Source organism: Podarcis filfolensis (assembly GCF_964270895.1).
Source record: "Podarcis filfolensis genome assembly, chromosome: 10".
In the NCBI taxonomy this organism is placed as follows: domain Eukaryota; kingdom Metazoa; phylum Chordata; class Lepidosauria; order Squamata; family Lacertidae; genus Podarcis; species Podarcis filfolensis.
Genome location: NC_139612.1, coordinates 52,751,205 through 52,778,946, shown reverse-complemented (window position 1 = coordinate 52,778,946; position 27,742 = coordinate 52,751,205). Strand labels below are relative to the sequence as shown.

General features: G+C 41.9%; 1 protein-coding gene and 1 long non-coding RNA gene across 8 annotated transcripts in view; one reads left to right on the top strand and one right to left on the bottom strand.

Annotated features, from left to right (window-relative positions):
* The window catches only part of HIPK2 (homeodomain interacting protein kinase 2), a 165,965-nt gene that overhangs the window by 81,315 nt on the left and 56,908 nt on the right, over positions 1–27,742 (bottom strand). The gene's annotated exons all lie outside the window — the stretch shown is intronic.
* LOC310743760 lies at positions 15,085–19,286 on the top strand. Its single transcript, XR_014539214.1, has 3 exons — positions 15,085–16,012; positions 16,628–16,771; positions 18,474–19,286. It is a non-coding gene; the product is annotated as an uncharacterized lncRNA (long non-coding RNA).

The following is a 27,742-nucleotide window of genomic DNA, read 5'->3' as shown; positions in this document are numbered from 1 at the left end:
TGTGTATCAATGAATCATTTTTTTATAAGAAGGGGAAAATTACAAAAAGGGGAAAACCCACCTTGAACATGAAAGGTGGGGCAGCTTTATTATCTGAAGCAGTGTTCAGTTTATTGGTATTTACAACTGTCATTCAAGTTCTGAAGCCAGGAAGACACAATCCTCACACTACATGTGATGAGGATGCTAATTTCTTCCATGGAGCTCTAAGTGGGAAATATGATCCTCTCTCTCTTGTTTAATTTTTACTTACAAAAAGTTTATAGACTGTTTAATCAGCATGGGTCACTTGGTCAGCTTCCACCCCGCTAAGGTGAGATTTCATTCAAAATTATGATAATTATTTCTAAATCTATCTTTCAACCAGACGTGGACTGGACAGCCCTTCAAATAACCAACACCTTCAAATGTCCTTAGACCACCCTTCAAGCAGAGGATGGGCTGTCTTCTGCAAAATCTACCACCCTAAATCAAAGGTACGTACAGCATGACTGCAGTCAAATATCAGCTTAAATCCAGATAACTTTGGTTTAACTAGTTTCTCAAAATCAGTCAGTGCCTCACAGCTCCAATTTCAGCTATGATAGATTATCATCTTTCCTTCACAGCACCACCTCTGAAGGAACGGGCTTGACAGAAGCAAGGGGTGATGGATGTGGTGCTGATTATCAGGGGGTGCACATCCTTTCCCTACTTTCCCATCGCTCCTGTCTCCTACCTCAACCACTCTCCTCTCTTTCTCCCTCTTTCTGCCTTCCCCTCCCCAGTTCAAAGTCACTTGAGACCTTGGTTCTTATCATGAAGTGTTCTGCCAAATCAAATGTAAACAAATGACATGCACGGTTGACATGGCAACACAGCAGCACCGCACGCAAGGGTGGCAGCGGCAGAAGCTGTTAAGGCTCCAGAGCCGGGCAGGGCTTTCCTTCAAAAAGCCAGAAATAATCAGTGAACTGAGAGTGAATCAAACAGGAGCACTTTTACTTAAGGACTGGATGATGGAAAGAAATAGGGCAATCCAGTGCCCTGCTATTTTGTTGGTTCCACAAAACGAGAGGGCACTGAATAATTTTTTAAACAGCCAGATGCTTTCTCCAACTATTTAATTGGAGTAGTTTTCTAACAATGTGTTTATGTACCAGGTACTGCTGGGGACAACAGTTACAGGTTACAGACTCCGCTAACCCAGAAATAGTACCTCAGGTTAAGAACTTTGCTTCAGGATGAGAACAGAAATCATGCTTCGGCGGTGCGACGGCAGCAGGAGGCCCCATTAGCTAAAGCGGTGCTTCAGGTTAAGAACAGTTTCAGGTTAAGAACGGACCTCTGGAATGAATTAAGTACTTAACCCGAGGTACCACTGTAGATCAGTACAGGTAGCTACCATGATAAAATTTAGCTCTGAATTATTATTATAATTCTATGTTTTGGAATTCTGAGACACTGAAAAACACACAGCTTTGTAGTATCTGAAAACAGAAAACATGTTTTCTGGGAGACTGGGAAAATGTACATTTCAAAGTTAGAATTTACTCTTTTCTTTCTAGTTAGCCCACTCTGCTTGTTTTCCCCCTCAGATACATGTGAGCATACCTGCAAAGCTGATCAACCTGTTGGAAATTCGAAACTCTTTTTGCTGCCATCAACATAACATACTTTCAGTTAAATCAAATTACTTTTATGGACCAAGAGAACACCTTTAACCAATCTCTAAATTATTTCATAGATGGCAGAAGTAAAGCATTCAATATACTACGACCCCCTGCCATCCCCCAAACCAATAAACCACTGTAAAACAAACAATTTGGTTGATGTATTTTTAGAACAAAGTGTGTCACAGAGACATTTTGCTGTTATTTTCCACGGTTTGGATCACCAACTTGGCAACTTGGCTGTTCAGCTATCATGAAGGGTTGTGAGTAAATGTGTCAGCTGGCCTTATCTGAAAGATTATTTTTCCATCAGGAAAAGTCACAGAAGCTGTACTGCACACACGCAAAATCTGGTCCTGTTCTTGTTTAAACATAAATTTGACATAGTAGTCATCCATTTTCATTGTTCGTTTAAGTAACCTGTGGTTGCATTATAAAACAACACTGTTTCTCTCCTACAGCAGCATGCACCTGAAAGTAATTTGTGAATAAAGTTGTCTGCTGGATATCAGTTTATAAGGCATTGCTATGTGAATGTCTCCTGATTCATTACAAAGGGCAACCAAGAAAAATGAAGCAAAATGTAACAAAAAGTAATTCCTGTACAGTATGTGGATGCATATTATTTACTTTTATTATTTTATTTTTAAAATTTGGATAGTGCGCTTGGTATCAGGGTGGTTCACAGAATAAAAATACAAGATAAAAACAAAAAATGCATAATAAAGGAAAAACAAAAGGAACCAATAACCTTCACTTCCCGACACTTTCTCCCCCAAACACATTTTAATGGAGAGAAGAAGGTAAATTATGCTCTATACTAATTTGCTTAAAGCTGAGGACCTCTTACTAAACTGCACTAAACTTTTAAAAAAAATTGTTATTTTTTGCAGTAACTGTATACCATAGCTGCAAACTAATCTACCCAGGATAGTAAACCATTTGATAGTTAACAATACTCACTGAGAGAATGAAAATCTGAGCACTGTTTCTTGCCTGCTCTTGTGCCCAATCAACACTTCTTATTGTTCCAGTCACCAACTATTAAAAGTTTAAGACGGTTCAAAATACCCTATAGCTACATGGGTAATGAGTTTCATCTCCAAACAACAAATGCAAAATAATTTTGAAGTGCAAATAGTTTTCAAAAAAACAACAACACAACTGAACTTATTTTTTTACATCTCTACATAGCTGAGGCAAATGTCTTGCTTTCCTTCTAAAAATCACATCTCAGTCAACAGGCCAAAAACAAAACAGTTCCTGACCTACAGAGTCCATTAAAATATTATCCCGATAATTCACTTCTTTTTCTTTACCAGTGTACTTGTTTTAAGGGGTGATCAATGAAATCAACAAAGCAGAAACCCGTGGCCTTCACTAGAAAAGACCATAACTCAGCAAAAAAGTTTAACTCTGCAACAGAGCTGGCACACGCTGCAGTATTTATGAAAATACTGCGCACAGCCTTTTCCACATAAAGTACACATGAAAAGTTTAAAGCACCCCCCCCCCCGAGAATTCTGGGAACTGTGGATTGTCTAGAGTGCTGGGAATTCTAGCTTTGTGGAGGGTATACTACATTTCCCAAGATTCTTTTAGGGAAGTCACAGGCGCTAAATGTAAAGTGTGTATGTACTATACAGTCTAGGACTAGGTGCTTTTTTTGACATAGCTACTACTGGCTTTTCCTGGAGCTCCTGAGTCACACCTGCCCTCGGTCCAGCCACCCCATCTCCACCTTCTGAGGTGGTCACCGGGGATACTGCCTCCTCTGTGATGGTGCCACGTGTGCCGAAACTCCCAAACCACATCTGTTCAAAGGCGCTTATTTCCATGGATTTCAGGGACAAGCTGCAGCCTCAGCAGCCTGAACCTTGCCATGCCACGATGAGGCAGCAATGCCAACGTTGGAAGCTTGTGATTGCATAGGTAAAGGTAAAGGGACCCCTGACCATTAGGTCCAGTCGTGACCGACTCTGGGGTTGCAGCGCTCATCTCGCTTTATTGGCCGAGGGAGCTGGCGTACAGCTTCTGGGTCATGTGGCCAGCATGACTAAGCCACTTCTGGCAAACCAGAGCAGTGCACGGAAACGCCGTTTATCTTCCCACCGGAGCGGTACCTATTTATCTACTTGCACTGGCGTGCTTTCGAACTGCTAGGTTGGCAGGAGCAGGGACCGAGCAACGGGAGCTCACCCCGTCGGGGGGATTCGAACCGCCAACCTTCTGATTGGCAAGTCCTAGGCTCTGTGGTTTAACCCACAGTGCCACCCAAGTGATTGCATGGGTGACTGAAATTGCCAAACGCACTTCCCCTCTTTGCCCCTTCCTCCGTTTCCCTGTACAAAAATCCCAAATGCAGTTTCCACAGGTTGAGGGTGTTTCCTTTATGCTCGGTAAAGGGATGTGCGCGCAAACTATTACAAAACGTTGGCTACATTTCTGTATGGTAGGGATAGGGCTACAACCTGTGCCATTGCAGATCACAGAACACCCACGCGATCCCCCGGCACCCTCCAGCCAAGAGCGAGTGCAATTTTGTAAGGCTGACTGACGTATAGAATAATGGAGAAGTTCATTAAGGAGGCAAATGAATGCAGCCTATATCCCTTATATACACAGATCTGAGGAAGCCTGTACCTACTGATTTGAGCAAAGAGAAGACTGAAGCTGGCATTGCAATTATAAAAGGTAATGGAGTCTGATTTACATTTCAGAATTTATTAGCTCATTTTTAATTGGGAAATCATTTGAATTGCAAGTGAAATGATTAGATTAGAAAGCCACTCAGCAGCTTAGTACAGTGGACTGCAAAAAAAAAAAAAAAAAAAAAGGCTTCACTGAGTAGGTTGCATATTTTGCAAACTGATTTCTCCCGCTCTCGGGTGTTCCCCCTCCCCTCCATTTCCCACTTCCCCCATGCCCTATTTCGCTAATGAGTTGTCGCTGGAGGTAAAGCTGCATCTTTGTTAATGAATGCGTCTTGGCAAATTCTTTGGGGGGAGATCTTTCGCAAGGAGCTTTCTGACGATTCATAAGAAAGAAAGCCTGCGTGCCTGTGAGTGCCTGTGAAAGCAGTAACTCTTTTCCCATGCAAGGTTTCTGCCAAGCTGCAGTAATACTCAGAAAGCAGCATCCTATGTGAGGTTCTTTCACTATGTGGAACAAGTCCCCTCCCCCCCAAAAAAATACTCAACTTTCTTTATGTTCTGATCCTATTCACAATTAAATTTGCTTGCAAGTAAGTCCTGTTGCTTTCACTGGAACTTAAGTTATTATAAGTATGCTTAGAGTCACAGAGTACAGAAGTGACAAAGAGCTTTGTCACCCCTTTATTAAGAAAATTAATTTCATTTCATCAGATGCATATAGTTGTTATCCTGTGTTGGAGTACAAAAGAAAAGAAAAAGAAGGTTATTTATACAAAGCACTGAATGCTTTAGCTTCTGCTGAAGCAGCCACCCTGTTTGTGCCCCAACTGCCCTGCTCCAGTCCAGACACCAGCTCAGCTGATAAAACCGCTACAGCCATAGTGAAACAGATTCATCTTAGCACATCAAGTGTAATGCCTTAGATCAATTTGCGTCATGGCCGAAACATTACAGATTATTGACACTATGCTAGAGTAGTTATTGCACCCAGGCATCCTAAAAGTGGGTTTATTGGTGCATCGGGTTAACAGCTGCATGTCAGTTTTAAATGTTTATGTCCATGTATGCAGTTCTGGATTCGGAAGGGAGATTTCAAGAGTGAAAGTAAAGTAATTAAAATGGTTCCCATTGTCCTCAGATGAGCAGAACTTGCAACAAGAACCAACCCAGCATGCCACTTCAAAAACTGCTTTGAACCTCTACCGAATTTCAAGCACCATTCATGGAGCACCCAATATGGGGTGTCTAAAGAAGCCCAGAATCATGTTGCGGGTACAATCCAGTGTGCAGATCTCTGAACTGTGGTCATGGAGTATCCTCAAGAGTAGCTGGGGGTAGAACATACTGTTGGGGGAATGCAAACACTACACATAAGTCACCATCTGACTGTTCCTTGGAGGGGAGTATCAACACAAGGTATTCTTTATTATTCACCAGAAAAGGGATGGATAAGTTGTCCATTGACACTGCCTCCAACCTTTTCCCTCCATGGAAGTGAATGTGGACCATTGTTCACGTGCAGACATCAAGCTCAGGGCTCTGGACCAGCATCTTGTAAGGATCTGGACTTGAATACAGCCATTCAGTTTTATCTCCTTAACCCACACAGTTTGCACAAATAAGGATATCCAAGTGTGCATGATCAGAGTCAATCTGTCAAATTAATTACAAGTCTACCTTTAATATTTATCATGTATATGATTTATATTCATTTCATGCATTTTAATTATGTACACATGCCTCAAGGTCTGTGAGTACTGTGCACATTTTTTTCAAAAAAAAAACTCCTAATGATGATAATTTTGTCAGTCATGCCAGCATTGAATACAGCCTTCTTTGAAAAATAATTCCTGAAAGTCCTTCTGATTTATTAACCACTAAGGAAGGTTTTATGAATGTAGTTATAGCTAAGTATTTACTGGTTTCAGAAACTATATATGTATAACCCATTACATATTACAAAGATCTTATTAGGGAATTCATCTAGAAAGCAATCTGTTACTGATTTGATTACTTGCATCTTTCTTATTGAGCTAATTACTGTTGATTACTTACTTCAGCACTGACACAAAGGAACTGAACTGTAAGCCTGAGACCATTTTCAGCATCATAATCTCCTTGCCTTTGCTAAGTGGCAGAGATACCGAAAAGAGGAACTGAAGGTCAAACCTCCCAGCTAGAGCCCAGATGGCACTATGAAAAATAGTAATTTTGGTAATCCATTCAACCCATTCTTGCCTGTATCTCAGAAGACAATAGAGTAGACTTACAGCAGGTGAACAAGTTCAGATAAAGCAATTGATTTATCTACACTTGAACGAGTAGATGTATAAACTGACTCTACGAAAGCATTGCATATGGGATTGTATCTTCAAGGGCCTATTCACACATGGAAATGGCCACGTGGTGTTGCAGTTCTCGTGTGGTAAAAATCATGCACAAACTTGCAATCGTAAACACTACCTTGGCAACCTAGTTCTATCCATATTTAGCTTGAATTAAACCCCACAGATTTCAAGGCACACTTAGGACTGCAGCCTTGGTGTTACTTTAGAATGTGATTTACAACCTACCCAGTTCTCCATAGGTAAAAGGTAAAGGTAAAAGGACGCCTAACCATTAGGTTCAGTCGCAGACGACTCTGGGGTTGCGGCGCTCATCTCGCTCTATAGGCCGAGGGAGCCGGCGTACAGCTTCCAGGTCATGTGACCAGCATGATTAAGCCGCTTCTGGCGAACCAGAACAGAACCCACCCCTTTTATTAGGTGTGCACATAGACATTGTGCTAGGCTGTTACAGTACAGTCCATCTTACTATGGAGTGGACGCTCTAAACTCATGTTCCTTAACAGAGGGAAGGCTAGGCAGAAATACGGGAGTGCCCAGAAACCTCCCATTCCTCATACAGGCATGATGAGTTGGGTGCCTATATTCACCAGCAGCAACGGAGTACAGTGGTACCTCGGGTTAAGAACTTAATTCGTTCTGGAGGTCTGTTCTTAACCTAAAACTGTTCTTAACCTGAAGCACCACTTTAGCTAATGGGGCCTCCTGCTGCCGTTGCGCCACCGCTGCACGATTTTTGTTCTCATCCTGAAGCAAAGTTCTTAACCCGAGGTACTATTTCTGGGTTAGCGGAGTCTGTAACCTGAAGCGTATGTAACCTGAGGTACCACTGTAGTGGAAACTTTGCCCTATGGGTGCTGCACTTGGGGTGGACTGAATTCAGCCCTATAGGTATACACAAGCCACTCATGGCATCGCGCATCCAGCTTGCAGCCCAAGGTACAGAATGCAGGATGTGAACGTGCTGGGGAAGTACTGAGCAGTGAGAGTTATTCTTCAAGTCTTTCCAGAGCGCAGATCACTCTACTCTGCTCCCCACCACCCTCCTCCCCCCCCCGAAGCGCTCCTTCTGCTCGAGTGGCTGCCGGGTAGCTCAATTTCCTGGAAAGCGCCACGTTTTTTGCTTAATAGGAAATCTTCTTGGGGAAGTTTAGTTCATGTTTGCCCTTCTCCTTCCCACAACCTGACCTCCACCTCAGTTCAGGAAATTCACCTTCCTGTGGCATGTCTCCTCACACAGCTGCCAGTGTCTAGTCTCAGAATTAGGTTCCTGTTTTCCTTCTCTTGCTTAAAAAAACAAAAACAAAAAACCATTGCTTCTTGAATCATTGTCATTTTACGGTGAGTTAAGGCAGGAACAGAAAAGTCCCCTCAGAATACCAGAGAGTTCACAGCCACACACACACACACACACACACACACACAAACCACACACCACCACATACATACGCACATACTTGGCAGGTTTGTGTACAGTGGTTGCAATCACACGTCATTTATGCAAACCTATTGAAGGAGAGTCTGATAATGCTCTCTCTGCCTGCCTGTCTGTCAGCCTCCCTCTCTTCTCCACCGAGTTGCTGTCAGGCCACGTTTGTTTCATTCGATAAGTGCTGCCTTCCCGGAGCCACTTGAAGGAAGTTATTAGGCCTGCTTTGGTAAGGGGGAAATCTCATTACCGTCATAAAAGGAGAATTCTGAGGTGCTCCTGCCTAATTTCCTTATAATTCTCTCTCTTTACAGTAAACAATACACAGTGCTGCCTTTCAGGTTTCATGGCATCGCCAATTTTGTAAAAAGGCATTATCCCTTTAACCTGGCAAATTATGGACAGTCCAACCATTCTGTATCAAGGCACTTATTATCCCACCAGTGGAATCATGGATCTCTGCTCACTGCTTTTAAGGCAGTGTAATGATTAACCATGGAGCTGAAAAACAGATCAGTATGTCTGGTCATTGTAATCTCTTCCTAGTTTACTTGGCAACTTTGTTTTTCTGTCAATGTCAAAATAACATGATTCATCATAGCTCTACAAAAAAAGGCATGTTTTTAAATTTTCTGGCTATTTCTAGAAAACAAGTAGCGTTGTTTTCTTTTCTTCTTTTTTGAAAGATTATTTACTGTAACTTTGTGTTCCTTCTGGGAACTTGCCCTCTTTCCAAAATTATGCTTTTTTGAAACTGAAGACAGCTCATTTTAATGTTTGCATTACACACAAACAAAGCAGGCAATTCTGCAGCACAAAATGTTTTTCTCCCCCTCTCTTTTAATGGACAGAGTTCTTGAACTAGTCAGCGGCCTATAAAAATTATGAACGGATGGCAACGCTACCCTTGATGAACCCTAGCTCTTAGCAAACCCAGTCAGATTATGTGCTTCTCCCAAAACAAACAGATTTCAGCCATTTCTCATCATTGCCTTGCACCATGGGGAATCCCTGCTTACTTCATCCTTTTCTGTTTTATTTTGGTACTGCTCCTGTCACAGTAATAATGAGCTGGTATTTCCCACATCCTGCTCTTGCTAAGCATTCTGCCTCTCTTACGGTAATCACAGCTTGCAATCTTTTTATTTAACAAGTCTGCTTTCCAGTACGTACTTTAGAAGCACATCAGGCCCTGTGTTTCCATATAATGGTACATAGCACTTGATTTTGCCCTTTTCCTTTTTCTTTTAAAGGTTACGAGCTTGTCCGTTTTCCTTGCCCTGCACTGGCAAGTTGAGAAATCATCACGCTTGTATCCCAGGCATCTCCTGTGTCATGTTTAGATTATAAAAAGGGAGTGCTTAGAAGCAATTGGCTCTAGGGACTGCTAATGGAACACAGAACTATTCCCCCCCACACATCACTGGTCAGCAGCAAACAAAGCACCATTGTCATCTGATGCCTGCCTGCCTGCCAGCTACAGGGCTCCTAACTAGCCTGGTTTTGCTTAGTCTCATGATACGAGTTGGTGGTTTTGCCTCCCTCTTGAAGTTCCAGCTCCCAGAATCTTGTGACTATATATGAATCTGAAGTTTAAAAATAAAGTTTCCACCCGCAAAAGTGGGGCAGTGGGGGCGGGGAGAGCTGTGTTTGTGTGTAAAGCTCGCAGGGGGAAAATAAAGAATGATACCCCAAAACATCAGTTGTCACCACCCACATCCACATCTGCCTTGTTGACATTCTGCCTTTCATCACACAAAGCTCAGCACTTTAGAATCTTCAAATGGTGGAAATCTTATTGGTCAGCTGCAAAGCAGTAGGGCCTCACGAGGAGAAATCATTCAAGAGTAGTCTGGACCTAAACTCTTGTGCCACATACCTCCAAAGCTTGCAGACGCCTGAACTAAGTAGGCTGTCCTCACACTAACAACATCTAAAAACATTCTAACAAGGCATCCCCAAAGAGCAAAAACTGGCGTTTTTCCAGGGACAGCTACATGCCAGGAAATGGGACCTGTCTCTTATAGAGACTGCATGCGTGTAGGGGCACACACACAATCTGAATCCTAAGCTTGCTCAAGTCAGAGGTTCAGAATCAGCTTGGACTTGACTCCTGACAAGTGCTGAAAAAGTGAGAGCATCCTTTTGTGCTGCTCTCCATACTTCTTCTACTCCATCAAACCATTTTGTTGTTCTAGAACACCTTCCTCCACATGCCATCAAGCCATTTTGTTCTACTGCTTGGAATTCTCAAATTGGCAACTTCATTTCTGGATGGTAACAAAAGTTACCTGCTGCTACTAATTAACTCCCCCCCCCCCAAAAAATAAAACCACCTTTAGCTTTGCTGCTGGGTAGAAAGCATGTCCATTTGGTGTTCAGAACAGCTAACAGCTAACCTGCTCCCCTCTCTTGAGTGTGTATCATAAGTGAATGACCATTTCATTGCACAAGAAATAAAATCTGCTCCTTCCCCTTCCTACCAAGATATACACACAGCTGATTACTAGAGCACTCTCAAAGAACGATTCTTGCAATATAATTTCCCATGATGGCTCTGCAGCAGTAAGCTTCCTCCTCTGCATAAGAACAGCACAGGTAGGTAAGTTCATCACCTTGATAGTTGGCATACAACCTTCAAGTTTTAGGAGTGCCAAAACCCCTTGCTACTGCTTTGCACCACTATAGATCTTGACAAGAGAGTATCCAGCAACAGCTTGTAAAGCTTGGGGAAGAGCCTTTGTCATGCACAGAATCCAGTCGTATGGCAATGCATTTGTAAGTTGAACCCTGATTCTTCAAGGTTCCTGATTGCACAAAGAAATCATTACGTGCGCAGAACTGGGCAAACATAAATTCTGTCCTGACCTTCAGTTGAACACATAGTGTGGGTCAAGACCATGCAATCTGCGACTCCCATTGTCCTATATGTTCACTCAATGCTGCATTTCATCTGAAAAAGGCTACTGTGAAGCACACTTATGATCCACAAACTGCTCCATCCCTGTGCATTTGGACTGGAATAGCAAGCATAATTAAAGTATACACAACTCATCATAGCTACTGAACAGAACTGCCTTGCTGAACCCTAACTTTAAAGGTCAATCAACTTTACCATTATGTCTCCAACAATGGCTACCCAGATGCAAAGGAAGGGGATGACTGTTCTCTGTTGTTTGCCCCAAGAATCTACTGCATATTGTTCTTGAAGATGGAGTCTCTTTTTAGCTCCTGGGGCTAATAGCCATCAGAATCTCCCATGAATTCAACCAACTCTTGATTTTGGATTTCCCTGCATTAGCTCCCTGCACCTGATCACTTGGAAGGTGCTGCAGACATCAGTTCCCAGACTATGGCCTGCTGGTTGTGTAAAACTCATGTAAAACCTAGGATTAATCCTTCTGCACACCACTGTAAACTTTCAATTGTTCGGGAGCCAAGATGTTCGAGATCCAAGGTACAACTGTACTGTACAAGTTTGCAGTGGTGTGTAGAAGTATTAATCCTAGTGGGTGTTTCGGTTTTTGGAAGCTGAACGTCCAACAGGGTTTCTGTGGTTTCCAATTGGCTGCAGGACCTTCCTGCAACCAGTCACAAACCACGCTTTGGTTTCCGAATGTTTTGGAAGCCAAACAGACTTCAGGAGTGGATTCCGTTCGACTTCCAAGGTACGACTGTACACAGAATTTTTTTTATAACCTATCTAGTGAAGCTCTGTAAACCTTATATAAAAAAGCAAAAGGTTTGTGCGTCAGACAATGAAATCAAACAACACATGCAATCGTACTAATAAGATTTATGACCCTTCCTCTTCTCCCAAGACAACAAACTCTGCTGGCTTTGTACAGTTCTTATAGCTGTATGGATTCCTGATAAAACTATTCTGCTTGCAGAGACAAAGAATAGCAGAGCAAAATAACAGAGCGAAGAATAACAGAGCAAAATAATTTGTTTAATACAATAGTACCTGAACTTCACACACACAGAGAGGGGTGGCGGTTATCATAAACTGAAAGCATCATATGGTTGTACTGCCTTGATATTTGCCTTGATATTTGTTATTGCAAAACATTAAAACATAGCCTATTTTCCCAAATAACTATCTGGCTGATTAACCTGTATTCTCTTATAGTACATCAATTTAATCATTACCAGTAGGGACCACGTTTTTTCAATCCACTAAATGGAAGATGGTACAGTACTTTCCCCCCAATTTACAGCTACGGTTATTTTTGCAGCTGTTAATATATAAATTGCCACCTTTAAATTTCTGAAAGTATGTCTTTAAATATCTAAGCAAAGCAATCTTAGGTCCTTGAGATATATAATAACATAACATTTCTGTAAGGGCATTACACACTGTATTCCAAAAAGAGACAGTCCCGAATTATATGCATAAAAGCTACTCTGCTTTCCCCCCCATCAACACTTATCTTGTCCTATTTTATATTTCAGATTCAGCTTATATGGTGTAAGATACAACTGACATTAAAAAATAAAAATTTCCTTTAGGTCAGCTGAAATCAGCCAGGATGCAATGTGGTCCCCTAGCCAAATCCAATAATCATTATTAGTTTCTTGCCCAATGCCTCTCCCAATTTCTTACAAAAGAACTAGCCCTTTGCTCTTTCATTTAAATTATATGTTCTAATTTGCTTATAATTCCTTTATCTTTATTAAACGTAAATACCATTTTGCATTCATTTTATTTTTTAAATATTTTATTCTTCCTTATCAGGAAAGCAATTGTGTCCCTAATTTGACAAAGAAAGCACTGAAACAAAAGAGGCCTTGTTCCCCCATAAACCCTGTAGCTTCTTCAAAGGTATAATTGATTTTTTATATTGTCTAATCATGTATTTTTCGATTCTATGAAATCTCTGGTTATGCCCAACCCATTATTTAAACATTCATTAGAAAACAGTGAAGTTAAAGGTGATAAATCTGGACATACTTTATTAATAGAAACTCATTTTGATAACTAACTTTCCCCCTATCCGTGATATATAAACAACCATCTTTCCAAATCCAATTTCCTTATATAGTTTCTCATTATTAATTGTTACTATTTCAGTTAAATTATTCATTATCCAGACCCCTAAGTCCTTTTGTTTTGTTTGTGGAATCTTTGTTATGTATACAAGTTATTTCATTACATTATTATTATTATTATTATTATTATTATTATTATTATTATTAATTGAATTTATATACCACTCTATACCTGGGGCTCTCAGGGAGGTTCACAGAATATCAAGGCGGTTCACAGAATATATCGCTTGTGAAGTTGTTCCCTAGCCACTCAGATTTATTTATATCCCGAAATATGCCCATATTCAGTCATTTTATTTATATATATTTATATATATATATAGGAACTTCATGGATGAGAGATCAATACTATATCATTATTATACAATAGCATTTTCATATGCAATATCCATACCATGTTCTTTGAATATTAACCTTTCCTTTCCTCTTATAGGTCTAGCTAAAGATTCTACAGTATGGCCAACAAAAGAAGTGCTAAGATGGCCATCTCTGTCTAGTCCTGCTAGTGAAACAGAACCTATCTTCTAACTGTCTGCTTGCCAAAATGTGCACTGTAGGCAATGAATATAGAAGCTTGATCCAGCTTTTAAATTTGCCCTCCATATTAAAATATTCTGTTTTAAATAGATGTACCTATTCAACCCAGTCAAATGCTTTTGGGATATGTCAGTCAATAAGAGCACGAGACTCTTATTCCCAGGGTTGTGGGTTTGAGCCCCACATTGGGCAAAAAAGATTCCTAAATTTCAGGGGGTTAAACTAGTGGTCCTTTCCAACTCTACAATTCTATGATACTACGAACCAGAAATAATAATGCACGTGGTTGCTTACTTTCACTTATTTCATATATCAATTAATCTCTTTGTATTTTCAGACATTTTTCTCTCCTTTATAAATCTTGTTTAATCTATATCCACATATTCCCCAGTGATACTGTTTAGTCTTTTAGCGATTATCTAAGTCATTGCAGTAATTTCTTTAAACAGATAGCATCATGAACACTACAAAATAGCAGTTGTTCTATTAAGAAATACCTTATAAAATTATCCAAGAAGTCCATCTGTTCCTGGTGGTTTCCCATCTTTTGAATTCCTAATTGTTATTCTTAACTCATCAAGCATTATTGGTACTTTTAATTTCCCCAAATCTGATTTACTAAATTTGGGAATATTCAAGTTATTTAGAAATCCATTTGTCAGAGTCAGAGCAATTTTTAAAAAGTCAAAATGATTTCTTAAATATAAATCTGTTATACTGGATGTTTTGAAAGAGTGCATGATCCTGTATTTTCCAGACTTCTAAAGAAAGAAAAAGTGACTGACATGCAGCTGATTTGCTTGAAAATGTGTCGTTAGCTTCTTTTCTAAATGCAACATTAAAATTGTTAAGTCAATGCCAGATGTTCCCGATTTATTTATTTCAATTTTGCTTCCCTGGGACTGTATTTTGTACCAAGGGCATGGGATATAAATAATATAAAGTAAGAAATAATCATCCATTGTCATATGGAAACCAGAGCTTTGTTGCCCAGATACCTCACAGCTTTCTCCAGTGCTTGAGTTACCCTTTACCTACTGTTGAAAGGCATGGGGAGAATGAATGATTTGGCTAAATTCAGCCAGAGTCAGGGGGTGACATAATTTGAGTAGCAATGTCACTGCAATTCTAGGCACTTCCATGGAATCCAAACTTTGCCCCAGATCCACAGTGATTTGTATTTCCCAGAAATGTTTGTTTCTCAATCCTCGCCAAGATATGTAGATCAGAGATGCAGAACTGAATATACCCACCCTACTCAAGCATTTGACTCTCGTTCAATGTAAACACGCACACAAATGTGCGCGCACACAGAAACACAGTGTGACACGGACATAATACAGGAAGAAAAAGAGGCTTGTGAACAGAAGCTCTATCTGTTTTGCCATTCTGCGAACTAAACAAATATATAGACAATATATAAGCGGTCAGGGACTTTCCTTCTACTATTGCGAAGGCAGCTGCATAACAAATGATATAAAAGTAAGAGTACTATTACTCTTTGGTGACTTCTCTTTTGGACATGTTGTATTGATCTATAGACAGAAGGATTTGAGAAGTAATGTGGAGGGGAGCTACCTGAATTTCTGGTTTGACACAAGGCTGCTAACAAATAAGAAGCATGCAGTGTGCACCCTGAAGCAGCAAGTGAGGGGAAGCCAAGTGATTTTTGGTGGGCAAAGTCTTGCAGCACAGCTTATGGCAGTTCCATAACCGTTGCCACCCATTATGTGTAAAGCAAAAAAGCCCAAGCAAATATTTGCAACAACAAATATTTATAACAAGCAAATATTTATTGTTCCATGAACTGCCCTGAGACCTCTGGGTATAGGGTGGTATAGAAATTCAGTTCAATTCAATTCAATAAATAATAACCCAGCCAGTGAAACTTTGCAACATATATCTCAAAATGTCTGTTAGAAAAGTGAAATCAGAAAACAAAATGCAGTCATACTAGTAAGATTTATGACCCTTCCTTTCTCCTGAGATAACAAACCCGGCTGATATGTGTGGACTGCGGGAGTAGCGATATGCATCCTCCTAGGCTGAGAATGTCATGTTAGACGTAATGTGTGAATGGTGATGCAAGTATCTATTTTGGGGCACAGCACAATCATCCTAAAGCCGTGTGCAGTCTTCTCTATCAGTGCATTAGAGGAAAACACAACAAAGAAGAGCAACAGTTCCATACCCTTAATAAGCACCAGGCAAGGCCATGATGTGTTAACACATGAACGTTCAGCGATTTGATGTTTGCAGCGTCAAGTGATGATTTGTATATGTGAATGGATCAAATACTACAGACTGAGCTTTTGAACCACCATGTCACCTCAAACACAGTGGGTGTGATGGCTTGGAATTCGGATTTGGATGCTGAACCTGAGGAATCCCAGCCTGCACAGGATTCCCCGCCTCCAGAACCAGCTGAACCAGGGTTGGGGCATGAGCCTGAAGGGTCCTCACCTGTGCTGGATCCTCAGGTGCAGGCACCAGCTGAGTCTGCTCTGGCTCCTGAGGGGGTGGAGGACCCATTGCCTGCTGGTGCTCCACTCTCAGCCCCGTCAAGGGAAGCTGAGGTTGCCTCTGGGTCCGGTAACCCTCCAGCCTCTCCTGAGCTGCAGAGGCTCAGGGCAGAGAGGCGAGGGGAACCAAGTTCCCGCAGGAGGAGTGCTCTCCTCCAGGCCAGGAGAGGCGAGTCACCTGAGGATCGGGGCTGCCCTGCGCCTCGGGGCAGATAAAAGCCAGCCATCCTCAGTCCCAAGTTGCGGGAGCAACTTTGTTGGTTGTTAGTTCCTGCCTGAACCCTGTCCTGCTACCCTGCCAGAGCTCCTGACCTCACCCGACTACCTGCCCTGCATCCAGCTTCAACTTTTACAGACTGCCTCCATACTGCACCTTCGACCTCAGACTGGACTTGGACCTCGCCTCTCGGTTAGCCCACGGGACCAGCACAGTGAGATGGACCAGGATGACACTGCTCTTCAACCAGATTCATACACATGAAAGGGAGTGAGTACAGGCTTGTTTCTCTCTGCCCACCTGCTGCTGCTTCTGCCCCATTCCTGATGTCTTTGCAGGGCTGCAATGCTTGTAAAACCCAGGGTATGTAGGCTGGGATCATGGAGTTAATTACTGGGTGTTATCTGGGAAATCAACTGTGCAAAACTGGCCTGTGCACATTCAATTTTATGCACATAGGCCTTATTTGAAGATTACAGTCCATGAGGACTTCTGGGGAAATGGGAGGAAGTTTAGGTTGTAATGAGTTTATTCATCTTCCACTTTTCCAACATGGATTGTGCCCAAACGGTTCCCCATATGCATCAAATAAATATCAAAATACAGGTAAAGGTAAAGGGCCCGTGGATGGTTAAGTTCAGTCAAACGTGACTATGGGGTGCGGTGCTCACCTCGTTTCAGGCCGAGGGTACCGGCTTTTGTCCACAGACAGCTTTCTGGGTCAGGTGGCCAGCATGACTAAACCACTTCTGGAGCAATGGGACACCATGATGGAAGCCAGAGTACACGGAAACGCTGTTTACCTTCCCGTCGCAGCAGTACCTATTTATCTGCTTGCACTGGTGTGCTTTTGAATTGCTAGATTGGCAGAAGCTGGGACAGAGCAACAGGAGTGGACCCCGTCGCGCGGATTTGAAGCACCGAACTTCCGATCGGCAAGCCCAAGAGGCTCAGTGGTTTAGACCACAGCGCCACCCTGTTCCCTTCGCATCAAAATACAACATATTTGAGCATAGTTACAAAAATGTCAACAAATTAAAACGAAACAAAATCAGCAATTCAAGATGTACATTGTAACACAAATCCAATATTACAATAAAATCTAATCCACTAACCAAATCACACTTAATTAATATCTAACAATCTAATACAAAAAGATTTATTTAGCGTTCGTAAAAATGCTAATTCTGATAATGAATCAGGGGAAGTTCTGAGGAGAAAAACAAAAGAAGGTGGGGGAAAGGTCAGGCAAAGAAAATTAAGATTGGAAAAAGGGCAAAGAAACTGAAAACGCATGCTAGGTGGAGAGTGGAGGCATACTTTTATTCTGGCTCAGCACTTTTAATCTGAAGCCATCAAGAAGTGAGCAATCTAGTGATAAAATATACTTTTGGGACTCGTTCCTATGGCACCTGATTGCTGAGAAATCATCATGCACCTATACCCTTTTTAAATGTTTCTACCTCTTTTTATTTCCACAGTGCTTTCCTATGACCACAAAACTGAAATCAATTCTGCACAGGTTAACACAACAGATCCAGCTGGGAGCCAGATGTTGTGACTTAAAAAAACAACAACCTTAAAGTCTGTTCTGTGCAAAGTGCTATGAGTATGGATACACTACATAAACAGCCAATGATAATTCTAAATAATGCCACATTAATGTTACTAATGAAAGAGAAAATTTGTATAAGAGTAAAATCTAGGACTAGCAGTGAATTTCTCCCCCGCCCACCCCAATTGGACATTATTTATTCCTAAGCGAGATGGTTAAATAAATATTCAGGAATACTTTGCTAGGTGGTAACATCATTCTGAATAGTATACATTTAGCCTGACAGAAAAGATAACCAGTGTTCTGTTGGAAATAATAAACTGTACATTTTAGCGACTAGGAGAAAGCATCTCTTAGGATTAAAAGTAAATAAATACAGAGGCTCAGTGTCATCAACATGTTCCTTTGTTGAAATAATGCTGTGCTTCATCACTCACTTCTGAGTTTTGTATAATGTGGGACTGTGTCAGTTTACCTTTCCATTTTCATTTGTCTCTGTTAATTTCACAGGGAAACACAGTGGAACACGACATTTTCCTCTTGGCTCAATCTTCTTAATCCCCCAGAAGCAATGAGCTAACAGAACAGGGTGATCAAGAGGAATGGTGGGAGAGAGGCTGTGTTGTGTTTGTGTGTGTGTGTGTTTGCTTAAAGACCCATTTTCGCTAAAAGAAAAAAAAAAGATCCAAATGGATAGGAGAGCAGTGAGACTTAAGTCTGGGGTATTGATGACTACTGACTACTGTATATCTGAACATATTTACCCACTGTGTATACATTTATTATCTACTATTTACACTATTCTCACATCTGCACCTCCAACCGTGTCAGGTCCTCCCCACCCAGCTGGGCACCCTAGTTAGCTTCACCCCCAAATTCACAGGAAATCTGCAATTTCCTGTCATCTTACAATTTTTGGCTTTTCTTGGTTTTTCACTTTTCCAATCTTAAGTACATTTTGTACCAATTTGCTTAAAAAAAAAAAGTCCTCATGAAAATTCATCAGCATTTTCTCCTAACATATGTATGTTCGTATGCATTTTTGCCTAATATACACATTTCTTCAAAGCACTGTTCCCTAACAGAGTGTTAGAAACTGAGATATGAAAGCTAGAAACTATATTGCACCTTAAGCCTAGGTTATGGGTGCAACAATGGAATGTCTAGGCGCACTTATTTATAACAAGAATACAAAGCTGAAAATGAATGAACAGCAGTCAAAATATTAATGTCCATTTTTCACTTGGTCTAGTCCTTTCCCTGCATACACCCTCTGTTCCAGTCTTCAGAGAGCAGCTGGAAGTGGGGAGGCAGAAAAGGGCCCTACTTCCCTTCTTTGCCCAGAGCTCAGAAACTGCTCACGCTAATGAAATTCCCTGTCGCAAAATGCGGCTAGAACAATAGGAGTTTTGAACGCTGCTAACAGAATGCATCTTTATATGTTGTTTTCAATAACATATGCATTTTCTGCACATTTTACGCTAGCATTTGCATTTTTGTGCATATGACTTGAACGGGGTGAGCTCCCGTTGCTCAGTTCCAGCACCTGCCAACCCAACAGTTCAAAAGCATGTCAAAGTGCAAGTAGATAAATAGGTACTGCTCTGGCGGGAAGGTAAACGGCGTTTCCGTGCACTGCTCTGGTTCACCAGAAGCAGCTTAGTCATGCTGGCCACATGACCCAGAAGCTGTACTCCAGCTCCCTTGGCCAGTAAAACGAGATGAGCGCTGCAACCCCAGAGTCGTCTGTGACTGGACCTGACGGTCAGGGGTCCCTTCACCTTTACCTTTACATATGACTTGACTGGAAAACCGCATTGCAAAATTCAGAGAAGTGCAGGTTTCAAAGAACTGCTGTGGTTTGGTTTGTATATTGTTTCAGAAAGTGTGAATTAGGTAGGTTTGCCTTTAAACGTGAACTGAGTGGATTTTCTTCCGCCACCACTAGTTCCTAGGTGCACTGAAATGTTTATGGCTCACAGCACATTTCTATATATGTCTGCTCAGACACAAGTCCCACTTAGCTAAGTGGGTATACAACTGCTGCCTTAATTAATGTCATCACCTCAGTACAGGCCTACAATAGCAACATGCAATTCAGTACATACTATATAGTTTCAGAGATTAGTTATCCTTAAACTCTGTGGTGGAGACGTTCTTTTTGAGTGTTTTACTTGCTGAAGATTTAGCCGCCGATCTCTTTCCTGACAGGGAAAGAAAAGATAAAAAGCGCAGGGGCACCTTAGAAACTAATTGGTTCACAGAGCCAGGCACTCTAAGAGGCACAGCCTGCTTCTCCTGAAGCTCTTGTAACGTTTCATTTCATACAGCAGGTCATACACAATCATGTGTTTCTTTTCCCTTCACACTCTCAGCTTGTCATGTCAAGGCTCTTATTGATAGCTCCAGGAGAAGGCAGGCTGAGAGCGATTGGAAAGATTCTCCACATATCTGTATGTTATCTGGCTTTGTGAAAAAGGGCAGGTCAAGTGAGTAAGCTAAAAATGTAATAAAGCAAGGGAAGAACGCAAAGAAAGACTACTGGGTTGCCTTCAATAATTTATGTTCCGCTTGCTTCTCTACAAACTGTTCAAACCACACGCCTCACCACCAAAGAAAACAGGTTTCTAAGTGGCTGGGCATGCCTAGCTAGACTAGAATTATCGCAAGAGTTAAAGGGAAATGTGTTCTAAGCCACACTGCTCTGGTACGTTAAAATCGGAAACCTGAAAGAAAATGTGTGTAAAGAAAAAGATGGTTAAAATGTTTGATTGAGCCTTTTGACATTTACAGTTGCACCTTGGTTTTCGAACAGCTTAGTTCTCGAATGTTTTGGCTTCTGAACGCCGCAAACTCCGAAGTGACTGTTCCAGTTTGCAAACTATTTTTGGAAGCCGAACGTCCGACGGGGCTTCCGCAGCTTCCAATTGGCTGCAGGAGCTCCCTGCAGCCAATCAAAAGCCATGGTTTGGTTTCTGAACGTTTTGAAAGTTGAATGGATTGTTACGACTATATTAGGGTTTTTGTTTTTGTTTGGGCCATGTTCTTTTTTCCAGCTGAAGACTGGGGCCTGTTCTCACAGCCCCTAACGCTGCCATGCCCTGAGGTTGACTCTTCCAATGGATTTGCATCTTAAAGAGTAAACAGAAACAGTGGGTCCAAATCCCGACACATTAACTAATTTCTTATTTGCTGCACCAACATCACAGGTGGTTGGTGAAAGGAACTGCAAATCCTGAAATACAGCCAAAAGCCACATCTAGCAACTGAGCTCTGCTCTAAAAATCCCTCAGCCCCTTGGCGTTTGACAAAACTGCTAATTTCTCCTCCTAGACAAGTGGGGAGCATGTAAAGGCGAGCATGTAAAGACAAGTGGATAGAGTCTGGATTCATCAAACACCACTGCAGAGCTGACACAGGAGGCAATGTAATCTGCATTTAAAAAAGCATCTAGAACTGAAGCAATGGAAAGGGATGGTACTTGAGTGTACTTCCTTGCTAAAAACTAATTATGAGCTGACACACTTTTCAAAAAGTCCTCAAGCATTCTTGCAGTAAGCTCCCTAAATAAATTAAGAATTAAACCTTTCCCAGTGAAAGGTTGCTTATCTTCTGTAATACAATTCATGTAGAGTCCAGAATTTGGACTACTAAAAATATAGTCTCTTTGAAAACAAGTTTCCAGGTATCATTGGTGTGAACATATGTTTGAATACATGCAGACAATAGGCATTTATTTGCCTGAACATGTGAATGTATATCCATTTGGGGGGGGGGGAGAAGTGGACACACACAAGGTCTGCTCCCACCATCCCAGTGCCTATCACCCTGTCCACTATACAGACGAGTCTAAGGTCTCCAATTTTTGTGGCTATGTAGGGTTTTAAAGCTGAGTATCCACGCTCTAAGTCCAACGCCCTAACCACGACACCACACTGCCCCCTGGGCAATCTCCTATCATGGCAGCGCTTAAGCTGAGCACCCTCCATTCATTTCTAGGGGACTTTGAGCTGCGCCCCACTGCAGTGAGTGGTTGAGTCTGAAACCCCAGGGTCTTCTGGGTGGTATTTGGTACCTGTCAGCTTCTCCTTGCCAGTTGGCTGCCATTAAGCCTCTGCCAGTCTGTGGTTAATTTGGAACATCGCAGGTGCAGTGAGAGCAGGAAATGTGGCAGAAACTTACAGGTGCTGAATCATGGGCTGAACAGTTCCCGAAACCTGAACCTTTCTATTTTTTTAAGTATTAATGAAGCTCTTGTTCAGGCCATTTACCTGCACTTGTTCAGACTCCTCCATTTACAACCCAGCTCCACTCATTTGGCAAGGTGCAGTGCCATGGAGTTCCAAGCCCACAAATACACTACAGATTTTCTACCACAGCAGAATACTCTGTAGCCTCTTGGCCTCCAAATATAGAGAAAATGCCTATTTACATACAGCGAAGGGTGTTGTTAAGGAATGGCCCAGAGGCTCCAAACCCCTAGCATCCTATCCCATCCCCCCTTTAAAATATAGTGGTACCTCGGGTTAAGTACTTAATTCATTCCGGAGGTCCATTCTTAACCTGAAACTGTTCTTAACCTGAAGTAGCACTTTAGCTAATGGGGCGTCCCGCTGCCGCCATGCCGCCGGAGCACGATTTCTGTTCTCATCCTGAAGCAAAGTTCTTAACCCAAGGTACTATTTCTGGGTTAGCGGAGTCTGCAACCTGAAGTGTCTGTAACCCGAGGTACCACTGTAATAATAATACAGTGGTACCTCGGGTTAAGAACTTAATTCGTTCTGGAGGTCCATTCTTAACATGAAACTGTTCTTAACCTGAGGTACCACTTTAGCTAATGGGGCCTCCTGCTGCCACTGCGCCGCCAGAGCATGATTTCTGTTCTCATCCTGAAGCAAAGTTCTTAACCCAAGGTATTATTTCTGGGTTAGCAGATTCTGTAACCTGAAGTGTCTGTAAACTGAAGCGTCTGTAACCCGAGGTACCACTGTAATAATGTGTTTTTACTTTACTTATTGGGTGACCTAGAACACTACACAGTTTGAGACTTCACCTTCGAGCCCTAGTCCCCCCTAAGAATTAAACAGAGGTCTGAAAAGAGAATTGAAAGTACAGATTGGCAGTATACTAGCTTTATAGGCTATGCACTACAGTGGAAAGGAGAAAAGAAGCATCACCTCCTTCCCACAATCAGAGATGACTTTCCTCTGTAGCATCTTGAAATAGTCGCTGCAGGAAGCTGATTGCAGAACACATACATTTTTGTTTCTTTCTCTTTTTTGGCTCCAGGCCCCCCCCCCCTTTAAAACAGCAGCAACTGAACTTTCTAATGCTTTAAGTGAGAGGAGGAAAAATGTCTAAGGCCAGCCCTGCTCCCATTTTACATACTGAGGCTAAAATAAATTAAGGTGTGTGCTTTGAGGATCACATGGCAAGAGAGATGGATGGATTGAAGTGGGAAAGGAAGGAGCCGGAGTCCCAGTTTCAGCAGGAACATTCTTGAATATGCATTTGCTCTGAAGCTTGAAAGGTACCGCACCTGCTTCACTGGAAAATCACCAAGAAACATAAAGAGCTGATGATGCTTTCAGGAAGACATTGATGCCTAGAAAAAAAAAGGTACATGCATCCTGCTTTCTTTCTTCCTTTTTTCATTTGTTGAGGCATAAGAAAGAAAGAAAGAAAGAAAGAAAGAAAGAAAGAAAGAAAGACTCTTTTTCTACAAGTTCATTATCTCCTGCTGCTTATTTTCTCACCTGAACTTATAATTCTTTAATTCTGTGGGTTTTAATATATAGTATATCTGTTAACCGTCTAAAGGACATTGCTGTTGGCACGGAACAGAGATCGTGCAAATAAATAAATAGTCACAGTTCAGCCACATCGGAAATTCTAATGTATTCCACATGAACTGATGGCATGCCACTAAGTGGAATGGCCATGACTTCAGGTGTGGAAGATAAGCAGCTGGAAATTATGAACTGTAAGAAACGAACAGTCCTTTAAAAAATGCAAATAACTTGAGCACCAAAGAACAAAGAGAAAAATGTAGAGTTACTGGTAGCAGCTGGCTAAAAAATGGCAACGACGAGGCCCTAGGATGTGTCTGGAGCTCTGTTTGCTTTGGGAGCCAAAAATCCATTTCTCCCCATCTCTGCCTGGCAGAATGTTGACAATCGTTTCCCTACCATGACACGACTAGGAGATGGGGAGAAAGTTGAGTTCAGTTCATCTTTTGATACAAGCCTACCTAATTTGCACTACCTTAAACAATATGTAAAGTGAAATGCAGTTATCCTTCAAAATTCTCCAAATGCTGCGATGCATTTCTCCAAGCAAACGAAAGAAGTGTACGGAAATGTGTCTAATAGGAGAAGGTGTGCATAAAAATATATGCTATTGAGAAGCATTGCTTGCAAAAATGTGTTTATTGTATTGGGACAAATGGGTTCTGAAACATTAATTTTCATGAGGACTTGACAACAAAAACAAACAAAGCTGATGGAGAAGCGGGGCAAACTGAATTTAAGACTAGAAAAGCAAGAAACGGAGAGAGTGACAGGTTCGTCCATCCATACAGGTGAAGCAATCTTTGTGTTTCACTGAATTAATACAATATGCTCATTAGGAAGTGGCTTCTCTGGCTGTCCCCAAGGGCTTTTGGCTGAAAATAACAATATGCTGTGGTCAAACTGTTTGGACTGAGACACACAAAAGAACCCAGGCCATTTGAGGCATGCTTACATTCTGCAACCAAGAACACATCTGCAAAGTCTGTATACCCATCTGGTTGCAATAAGATGCTGGTTTTATAAAAGGGATTATGGAAATGCTTTCCATGGAAGAACTCTACATGACCTTGACTTCATATTCGTAAGTTCAATAACAAAATCAGGGAAGCAGACAGGCTTTTTCTAAAATAAACCGCTTGAGCAAACTAAGCGGCACAAGGTCACACGAGGAACACACGGAGTTGCCTTATACCAGGTCAGACTATCTATCTATCTAGCCCTGGGATGCTAGACTGGCAACAGAGCCTCAGGATGGAGGTCTTTCCTATCTCACCTCCTACTGATCCTTTTTAAAGGACGCCAGGGATGGAACCCAATGTCTTCTGCATGCAAATGTTGCACTCAGTCTCTAAGGCATGGTCCTTCCGCAGCATTATGTTTCAATCCCAGTCACTGTTGTGTACATGGCTCCACTAGCCCATGTACCGTAACTGAGGATTGCAGAAAATACCATCCATCCATCTGAGGTTTTAAGGAGGTAGCGTGGCTTGGGAAACCACAGATGTATATCCTGCTACCCTACAGGGTGAGTCACTGGAACTGCAAGCTGAGGATGTTCCCTGGGTTGTGAAGTGTTCCTGCAGTCAGTGGCGGACCTTGGGGTGTCAGATTTCAGTGGTGCCTTGTGTTACACCAAATTTTGGCACCCCAGCCTCTTGCCTTCCATTGTACATAACAGTTGCAGCGCTCCCAAGGCTCCATGCCCAAGTACAACTGAATTGGTCACGCTCCCCTACATCTGCGTCTGCTACAGTCCAGAATAACCTGCCCCACCCTGCCTAGTCACTGGTTCCCCCTGTCCTGTGAGTACTGTAAAGTTATCTAGAACAAACATACCCGCTGTGGCTCCTGAGCACAGACTCTTGGTTCCAAGCTTTCAATTCACAACTGCCTAGCTTATCACTGACATTTCCCCAATCCCCGCTACCAAAGATCATTTAACTCAGGGGTAGGGAACCCAAGAGAGATCCTTAGGCTGCGTACACGCTCCCTTTTATTCTGCATTTGGTACACTTGCACTGCTGGTTTGGGAAGTATACATAAGATGTTGATCACAATCCATATCCTGTATCTATCATGTTGTTTCTTGAGAAACACTGCATTTTGATGCATTCTCCCCCCCAAAAGCTTCGACCCAAACTCAAAAAAAGAACCACCTCGCTGCACATTAAGCTGGCAATGCGTACACATCCTTAGTCTGTCACAAACGCAGCCCAAAAATGTGAATGGCTAATTTTAAGCAAGTCCTGGTGCAGTTCCTTACAGGCAAGCTACATCTGAGTACAGTAACTTGAGAGGGCAAAAAGTTCACGTTCATAACATGCCACGTAGTACAGGGACATTTGAGTCGTGACCCTTTCCCTTGGCAGTGGCCAAACAGTGACAGAGGAGGTGGCGGGGAAAGCTTGTTCCTACACCACCAGATGATTGCCCTGCCTTGTCCTCCCTGCTCTAATTACACCATCTTGACGGCCAGAATGGGCTAGCAATGAGGCATCAGGCATTCATGCCACAGTGGAGCGCCTGTTAATTAAAATACTTAGGGTGAATGCTAAGGCTCATTGAATGCCAGCCAGCCTCTCTATTGGTGGGAACAAACTTCAAGTGATGCAAAGAGTCTGTCTGCGATGGTTAATATTCAATGGTCCTTCCTCACCGCCAAGCAAACTACATGCGGTATTGATATCGAAGCTGCAGAGACAAATCCATCCTTGGAAGTTCATGCCTTTTGCCACTTCAGAATCAAGATTACCATTTTCTCCAAGACTCTGTCAAGCAGGGATTTAAGTATCTCAAGCTACATCTCATATATATATATATATATATATATATATATATATATATGAATGACCATTTTCTCATCTAACAGGATTGGTTGTTGGGAAGTTTCATTTTTTTAATCACAGTCATTTGCAGTTTATGTTTTCCTAATACTACCCCATCCATCTTCCTAATGGCCTGGCAACAAAAACCAGTGTAAAACAAATTATTTTGTTTTCATTTTTTTTCCAGCGTTGCAAATTGCCTCTCGCCTAAAGGTATCTATCTCTGGCAGAGAATGGAGCGTTGTTTCACCAGAACCCCCTTACACTCCCCTCCACTGCCACCCTCAGAGGCAGCAATATTAATTTTCCTCATGACTTTGTCAGAAACCCCCTACTGTGGCAACTCACCCCAGCTCCTTTTCTTCTTCCCCATAAAGGGAGAAGGATTAGTTAAACTGAGTCTGATGATCTGAAAACTGGCTGCCTTCACACATCATTTCAAAATCCAAGACACAGTAACCATTATGCATTTCCCAGACACATTACAAAACACTCCCTTCCTCTCAGAAAACCAAACACTTCCACCCTTTTCATTTCTGTTGCCTATGGATGCCCATCCCAGGTCTATATGGATACCTGGGCTGGCTCTGCAGCATCACAGGTAATGCAGTAGCAAAATGCTCCAATTATCATGGATTCCCTCTCTCCCCCCATCCCATCCAGCCAGCAAATTAAAAGCCTTAAAGCTTTCGTGTATTTGCAGCAAAAACATGTCTGCCCTAAAGGATAGGACTGTTGAATGTTTTATTTAATAAACCTTTTCTAAGAAAAGAAAGCAGCTTTGTTGTTTTCTCCTTCTCAGAACAAAAGGACATACAGATAAAAATCAGCTGCTGCAATGCTACACTGTCAAACTTCCACATTCTGGAAATTAACTCTTCTCCAGCCCTGATTAGGTTCCCCCCTCTAGTGTCTGAAATCTGCATTTTAAGAGACAAGGAGAAGCAGCGCTGCTGATCCTCTGTGCATCCTGTAAAAGAGTCTTTCATAAGTGCCAAATGTTACCTGCAATTTTAAAGGCAAAACATCTGTTGCGTTTAACATACGAGCCACACTGGTAACTCGCACAGCGTATTTTGATCAAATCCATCAGCATAAGGAATCACGTCAATCAAGAATTATGTCGCTGATTACCTCCAATAGCGTAACCATGTAAAATCTA